Genomic DNA, 9,008 nt, shown 5'->3' on the forward strand with positions numbered 1-9,008 from the left:
TTCAGTTCATTAGGGCACGTCTGAGCCAAACTGGGTCAATCAGCCTGTACAAGCTGATCCCCTTATGTGTTTCAAACTGAGCACGTCCCAATCTTTTAGCCTCTTTATGAGCAGACCCCACAGTATTTTTGGGCTACACAGGGATCTTTAGCTGAAGTAAAAGCGTTGCTGCAGAGCAAGTGGGGAAAAGAGAAGTGAAGGCAGCAAAATATACCCAATTACCACCAGTTTGACTATAAAAGTTATTTATTGCTAAGTAGATGAAATATATAATGACAATAGTAGTAATAGACATGCAAAGGAAAAACAAACAGTTACAGTATACCCTGGTTTCACTAAGTATTTGGGGAAACTTAGCTCAAGCTTAACTAATACAGTTCAAGTTCAGAAATCTGTGCTTAGAGAGAGAGCTGGGATCTCACCAGTCCAAGGCACTTGGGTTGCAAAGCTGACAGGTCAAAGTTCTCAGCACCATCCTTGAAGGGAGATGATTTTCTTCCTGCAGCCTCTCAAAAAGAAGGCGGGTGGTGCCAGCACACACACTACTGCTTCTTTTACAGATTTTTATACCTCAGTTCAGCTTCTTTCAAGCATTCTCAGTAGTGTAAATCAAATTGTCCTCTCTAATGACAAGGGGTTATCTGATTGGAACATCTCAGGAACTTGATTGATTCTTAGGAAACACATACTTAGGAGCCAGCTTGACATTCCTATGGATAGCACATATACTTGATGGGATATCTCTTGGTGTCTTCAGAAACAATAGATTGCAGCATCAGCATTTTGGATTTTTACTTGTTGTGAACAAACCTCAGCTTAGCATGACTTTTCCAGATCTTACTATAGTCTTTTAACAGACTTAAGGCACTTATTGGAGTGTTCATAACCTGTTGTGGAGAGGACTTCCACCCGTCGTCCTGGGAAAAGTATGACAACACTTGTGGTCAGGGCTCCAATGGGCTGGATGCTGTGATGAACCATGTACCATTGTTCAAATGTTATCCATACTCCCTTGGACTCAGTCTGTTGCCTCAGCATTCCCTAACACGGCATCCGAGTTTTAGCCAATTAAGTTTACATAGGCCTCCCGTAGTGGGACTGAGGAATGTACGGCCCTAGATGCCTATTAAGCAAGAGTAAGTTTAGAGGTCTGTGTGTGTGGCGGGGAGTCCTTTGTAAATCCAGATTAGAACTGGTCTGATAAATGCTGAGCTGGGTGTGTGGGTTGATTAGCATTTAGAGTACAGATTCCCCATCATGCAGCGCTCCCCTATTTCGCTGATCCCAGAATTCACTGCAGTCTCTGTTTCGGGCTTTCTGTTCTCCATCTCTCATGTAAATGAATGGTCATCTGTTCCCACCTCAGATGCAAATGAGACCTAGGGCAGTTGTTTCACTTTTGTCACCCTTATCTGGAGGGTTTTAGGTGCGTCTCTCACTGCATCTTAATCAGTTTCTGTTTAGGTGGGGGGGGAGGTGCAATTCTTTGTGTCAGACAGTCTGTGTCCTGTGTCAGGGTTCCCCAAGAACATGGAGCTGACGGGTAACAGATCCCCCAAGTCAAGGATTGTTTTATGTACTGTGTGGACAATTATGAAGACATTATTATTCCTACCCAAGAAACCTGGCAAATCAAGCAGAGCATGAGTATGTGAAACACAAACAGCAGCTTTCAAGTGTTGTTATTCCTAAACATAATAGTAACCCATTCTTGGTCAGTAGTTTCAGAAAAGCTGAAATGAGAGGAGCAAATGTAAGGGAAGCAGGGGCAGAGTGAGTTAAAGAAATACTGTTGACAGAATAAGTGAAATGTTAAACTGAGAAGAGATGCAGAGAGGATTTGGAGGACAAGTAATACTTGATCATTCATATCAAGTGCTCTGAAATGGGGACCGATTTTACACTTGCTGAGTAGTGCCTGGCATACTGAGGTTTGTTCTAAGGGACTGCTCCTAGATGATAGCCGTGTAGTATTCCAGGCCAGACCAGTGGGAATAGCTCTGGCCAGGTTGCAGTTGGAGTTAGAACTTACAAATATCATGTCTTGTTCTTTGGGTGTGGACCCACAAACCTTGGAGCCCTTTCAAAAGGAGAACATTTTAAAAGGACACCAACTAGCAAGTTCTAATTGTTATGTGAGAGCAATTAAAATGCAGTACAGTTGCTCCAACTTTAACATTTCTTCATCCAGTGTTAAATTTGAGAGTAGGTTTTTTTAAAACCAATTAGGAGTTGGGCTACATTTGTCCTGAAATAATAACTTTTGTGCAGAGATTAGCACTTACTTAATTGGTTTAAAATTGTTTTATGTTACCTTGGTTCAGTTTTTTCATGTAGTTCTCTAGATGGGCATTTTAAATGTAAACAGAAGTAGAGTGTCAACCCTCAGAGTGGAAAAATGGGAAGTGTTTCACTCTTAGTGAAGATGCTCATGTAGCTTTCAGGTGCATTTCATATGGGGAACACCTCTGTTTAGGAGCCAGATCTCACAGTGGGTGTGGGCATTGGGTATGAATAATGAGGGTAGTTAGCTTGTGTGTGTGAGAGGGAGGGAGGGAGGACAATTAACCTCTGGCCGGAGGTTCTAATCCAGAGACTAAATGCGTGTTGTTTTCAGAAAGCTTGGCTTCTGTCTTCCTTGCATAATTATTAAAATGATTAAATCCTGGGGTGTCCAACCTTTTTGAATGTGGGGCCGGATCATGAACATTTTTTATCGCCCAGTGGGGTGGCGAGCCATGTGCAAACACCCTCTGTCCTGGGCCAGAGAGACCCTGCCTGTGTAGCCCTACTGTACCTGCCTGTTACTGCAAGGTTCATGCTAGCTGCTGGTGGGTAGGGGCAGGAGGGACCCATTCTGCATCCAGTCAGCTACTGCCCCAGGGATTGAAGGGGAGAAATAAATAGCTCCACATCTCCATCCCCTGAGTAGCGCAGCCCCTCAAGCTGGCGCTGCCTGATGGGGGCTGGAGTGAGGCGGCCGCTGCACCACAGCCCCTCACCTGCCTGCTCACACGGCCCTGCTCATCATGGTGCCCAGCCACCCACACACGCAGCCCTGGTGGCCTCAGCACTGTGAGCCCAGAGTGTGGGGTCTGGCAGACACCAGCTCCCACCACCTCGCCCCGCAGAAGTCACTCCAGGACCCCGCCTGCCGAGGCCCCCCATGCTGGCTTCCCATGTGCTGCTGGGGATGGGAGGAGCCCAAGCAAGTTGGCACCAGCCAGCAGAAGCAGCAGCAGAGCTGTGTGCCACTCAGGACTGACCGGCGCAGGCAGGGGGAAAATGCAGCTGAGCCCCTGCCGCTCTGGGTGGGCTTGTCCCATCCCGAGCGGCACATGGCTCCGCCGCCGCTTCTGCTGGCCAGTGCAGACCTGGCCGGCCTCCTCCCGTCCCCAGCAGCCTGTGGGAAGCCAGTTTCAGCTACATGCCGCTTTTCCTAGCTGGTGCTGACCTGGCTGGTTCTGTCCCATCCAGAGTAGCATGCGGCTGAAGCTGGCTTCCCACAAGCTGCTAGGGTTGGGAGGAGTCCAGCCGGGTCTGTACCAGCCAGGAGAAGCTACAGCAGAGCCGTGTGCCGCTCAGGACGGGACAAGCCTGGCCGGAGTGGCAGGGGCTCAGCTGCATTTTCCCCCTGCTGGTGCCAGTCGGTCCTGAGTGGCACATGGCTCCACCGCTGCTTCTGCTGGCTGGTGCCGACCAGGCCAGGCTCCTCCCATCCCCAGCAGCACGTGGAAAGCTGGCTTCAGCCACGTGCTGCTCTAGATGGGACAGGTCTGCCCAGGTCGGTGGCGGCAAGGCTATGTACCGCTCAGGACTGACTGGTGCAGGTAGGGGGAAAATGCAGCTGAGCCCCTGCTGCTCCAGCTGGGCTCATCCTGTCCTGAGCGCCACAGCTACTCCGCATCCCACATGCACCGCATCAACAGCATCAAGCTGACGCGGTGCATGTGGGACCCTTGTCCCTTCCCAAGCCCTTCAGCAGCTATTAGGAAGCTACTGAGGGGCTGGGGGAGGGACAAGGGGTGGGAACGAAAGTAAACAGTGTTTACTTTAATTTCCCGTCACAGCACTGCGGGCCTTAGAACATGCCTTGGCAGGCTGCATGGCGGCCCGTGGGCCGCATGTTGGACAAGCTTGTGTTAGAAGCTGTCCATAGGAGAAATGCCAATAACAATACAGAAATCTATGCAACACTGTTAAATCATTGCATTGAATTAAGAGTTGGTATCCATTTCTCTTGTATCTAAAATCATTTTGAAAAAGCCACCTCTAAGCAGCAGTAACTACCTCAATATTTATTTTGTCATTGTAGTGAAATCTTAAGGCAATTTACAGCTATTTTAAGAGGCATTCAACCTTACTGCAGTCTTCCTTAGGATGAAACATCTCTAGAAACATCCATCTTGCATCACTTTATGTAACTCATCACTCATTAGCATCCATTTAAAATGAGTGAATGAACAAGTTGAGTGTTTGAGGTGTAATAGATTTTGAATTTGCATGGCAAGTTTTTGATATTTTCCCAGGATTGTTTTCTTGCTACAAAAGTGTCTTTTCTTTGACCCGTATGTCATGGAGTCCACTTCAGATAGGATGCTTGCTTAGGATCACTGTGGTCCTGCCTGGTCTTGGAGTGCTCCCAAAGCCAAGCCAGGTGTGGCTCCTAGAGTGGGGCGGGGGCAGGCCTTTTCCTACTCTGAGACCCTGGCTTTCAGTCTTTCTTCCCCCCCCCCCAGCCCACACAGCACAGAGCAGTCCCAGACATTGGTGCACTATCTTTTCCCAATCTTTTTTAGCTCCTGAGCCCCCAAAGCACCTCTGCTGGCTTCCCTCCATTCAAACTGTTTCCCCTTTTCTTCCCACAACCCTTCCTTCCCAGTACCCAGCAGAAACTTTCCTTGTCCAGCCTGCTCTTCCCATTATACTTATTTCCTTTTCTTCCCTTTGAGAAGGAGCAGAATGAAGGTCCATGGGCCTAGTTACTGACTTTCAGGTGCTTAACATAAAGTACAGGTAGCATCTCAAAGCCATGGCCAGTCCAAATAAGATCTGTGATCAGCTGTAGGATAGACAAATCTACAGTATTCCTCCAGGCAAGGAAGTAAACTGGAAGCTAATTACTAACCATTGCAGATCCTAAAACTCCATTATCTGTAAGGTGCTCCATTTTTTCAATACAGAGCATTTCCAGTTTCTCAGTATATGGTATCAACTCTAGCTTTTGGAGTAGTTTTAATGTGTGGCTTCACATAGAGAATATGTTGCTTAGAGGTAGGTCTGGGAATGATGATCATACACTGGATTGCCTTGCTGTGTAGATACCACTAGACTGGGCTCTAATTTTGTTTTTCAGGATCAAATGTTATGAATAGCTTAAAAAGTTATGCTGTGCTATCCAGCTGTGAAAAGTTTATTTCTTGAAACACAGGCCTTAGATATCAAACTTATTTATGGCTTATGAAAACTTAAGACCAGATGAATAGAAAAATGGTTTAGATTTAGTCTCAGAGTAAGTTTCAGGACACGACCCATTTTAGAAACTAAAGTTTTGTCTATATTGTAATGTTTAGCACAACCAAGAACAGCTTTTTGTTCCTGAAAGTTAAGTTTTCAAGGTTTAAAGCCAAACTCTAGTTATTGACATATTGTGCATTTTGGGTGATGTTGTACAGAGTCTTCAGGTTTGGGGGGGGGGGGGGGTGTTTTTCCAGCTTGTTTACAAATTTCAGTTGGTATTCCATCAGGACTGTATGGTTTGTTTCTTTTGGGGGGGGGGGAGTTGTTTTGTTCTTAAAATTTGCAGTAAGTTCTGGTTTCATGGATTTGACTTCACAAGAGCCTTATGTGAGAGGGAGTTTTGTGAGCAGCAGGAAGGTAAGCTCTGTGTTGGGTTTTAATTCGTGTTGGCTCTTGAGGCAGAGTTGTACTCTAGGACCAGGCTTTTGTGTTGGCCTGAGATTTCTGGAAGAAGGGATTACCATTCATGCATACATAATTATCTCATTCCAGGGTTGTTGTGTATGTGGAAGTAAGAACATAAGAAGTGCCATGCTGGGTCAGACTCATGGTCCATCTAGCCCAATATCCTGTCTCTAACAGTGGCAGGAATGGAAGCTTTGGAGGAAAAGCATTGAACAGGGCAAATAAAAATAAAGAATTTTTTACCTGAGAATGTATCCAGATTTTACATTACTGACTACTTTTCCATTGGGAAGTTGACCTGTAAAGTCCCAAACACCTCCTTCCACTTCAAAAGGCAGCAGTGGTATTGGAAGAAAGGGGAGCCAATGATATTTTCATACTTTAAATGGAGCATAAGTATTCTGAAGTGTCAGGTTTTTATTGTGTCGAGAAGAAAGCTTTTTCGTACTTAGCATATAAATACCTACTCTCTCCCCTACTCTTCCACACAAGTATTCATTATAGGAAGAGGCACAGCTTGCCTTATTTTAGTAGTCATGTTATACCCATTTATGATCTAATTTGTTTAATGTCATATGCAAGAGCTTAACATCATAACCAATTCACTGTCAGATATACAGCTCAAGCATACATAGCTGGGGGCAGAAGGCCTAAGTGTTGAAATTCAGTGGGAAAGTGAAATGAAACTGGGCAGCTGTCAGTGTTAGTAGTGGAGTAATAGGTACATCCCTGTCTCCTTAGTGGCAACTTCTGTGCAGCACAACTTTGCAGTCCTAAAAAAGCCTGTGACACGCCATGTCACTCATCTGTTATGAGAAGTCCAAACTGGCTTGGCATTGTATCATGACGGCAATAAATCCTGTATTCCTAGTGTTTGCTATATCTACAGTCCATGCTCCAGACCAGCAACCAGAAGGAATGTGTGTGATATAAATGGGAAAATTAGCAATTTTTAGTCCAGCTTGATTGTGGAAATGTTCTTATCAGTAGTAAAATCTTGTGACCTTCCTTTTGTAACTAATATGTCCTTATTGAAAAAATGAATACTTACCTAACATGTGAAATCCAACAGACACATGCTTGAGTGAGTGAAGAAATCTAGGTAAAACGATGCACATTTTTTTGAGACTTCTGAAAAGGTAGTTTCAATTTGGTACAGTCCCACAACTTGGGAACCTATAATGAATGTCTACACAATGCTAAGGCCATAGCTCAACAAGATAACAGTAATAATCACTTTAATGGGTAAAGCAGCTGTCTTGCTGTACATATTAATCTTTAATGTATACTACCAGGGTTAAATTGAAATGGACAATTTTTGTCTATTTTTAAAATATGGTCCTATTAAACATTAAAGTCGCATGTTTAGCATATTTCTGACACTAAATGGAGTTGACATTGATAAAAGGGATTTAATTTAAAAAAAAAAATTATCTATAACCTGTACCATGGGAAACTTTTACAGCTGCTAACAGCTAGCATAACATCAGATACCTAAAAATGAATTTTGATCTGTGTCATGAAGCCGTTGATATGATAGTTCAGAGAATCTCAGCTCGGACCTTTCACACAGTAAACGGGATCTGCAACTTCTGGGCTGGCAAGCGGCAAGGTCATTATGCAAAGTGTAAATAAAGGTCTGGTTCTACCAGATACTTAGCTTGTTATATTGTATTAGGTGCCAAGGCATTGCTCAGAACAAATCCCTGCTGCTGCGTATTACAACTTTTTTGCTCTCATCCTAACTTTATCAGTCAATAGAGGAAAATTGTATCTTAGTCTCTATGATCTACTCCAGAGACTTCCTGTACGCATAATTGCCATGTTTCTCTTCTGCCAGTGAACAATATAAACTTTTATGCCTTGGAGACTCATTACATTTTTTGTGTTACGCTTTGTAACACCAGGTGTAACATATGTTGAGTTGCATGTAGTGCAACAAGGGAGTCTCACATACCCAAAGCATCCCACAGTGCTCTGCTTTTCCCCCCACCCCGTTCAAGGAAGAGTGAGGGAGAGCAGTTGGCTTTCTAACAGCCTGCGAGAAGTAAAACTACAGCTCTGCTGTCAGCCATAACTGTTAAAAGGCACTATTGCCCAGGGGGAAATGTGTGTCCAAGGCCTATGGTTTATATCTTCCTTTTTACCAAAGCAGTTTATAGACTAGATTTTCAAACTGCAGAAATCAGCGTGTCACCTTTAGATAGTATTATTGTAAACACGGCTTTTTCTGAGAGTTGCTATCACTGATTCCAAAACTCTGAATTCGAATTTACCTTTATCAGGAGGAAAATCTGAAAAAGAACTCCTTGTGATGCAATTTGAAGATTGGCTTATGTTAAAATGTCAAAATTAACTATATACTCAAATCTCAGAAGTGTTGAAATCAATAAACATCCGTGCAGCTAACAATGGGTTGCTACAAAACGCTTTCAAGATTATTTTGGGTGGCTCTTTTTTTGGAAGCTTCTACAAAACATCATACCCTCTGGCTTCCTCCATTGCTCATACCATGCTATATATAGCAGGTAGGTGTGTGTGTGTGTGTGTGTGTGTGTGTGTGTAAAAACATGCATCTCTCATTCTCTCATTTGCAGGTACATGTATGTGCACATATATTTAAAATGCACTTCATGGGTGTGTCCATACATGCAAGCACGTGGTCTTGCAACAGCTCAAATAGAAGCTGTGTGAATCTCAGTGGGGCTTTTTGCCTCAGCACATGTGCTCAGACACGTACTTTGTTGTGGAGCAAATTGTGCAACTTGGGGCAAAATAATCCTGCTTGGCTCCTCCCAGATCTGCAGCCAGGGGGGCTAGAGCCTGGGGCCAGCACCTGTGCTGTCCCCAGCAGTATAAAAACCTGCCCTGTCCTGGCCCCAACAATATAAAAACTTGCCCTGGCCAGTAGCTATGGGTTACTTGCCCTCAGGAGCTTCTGGGGCCCAGCCACTTGATATCTGGGGACACTAGCCCCTTGTGTCAGCTAAACTGCTGAAGCATCATCCGAGATTCACTTTTTTAAAATATCCCCAAACCCACATTCTTACACAGTTAGAACAAAATGGAGAGTGTGGGGGGGG

The sequence above is a fragment of the Crocodylus porosus genome, unplaced genomic scaffold (genome assembly GCF_001723895.1).
Source record: "Crocodylus porosus isolate Cpor-Errol unplaced genomic scaffold, CroPor_comp1, whole genome shotgun sequence".
NCBI lineage: Eukaryota > Metazoa > Chordata > Crocodylia > Crocodylidae > Crocodylus > Crocodylus porosus.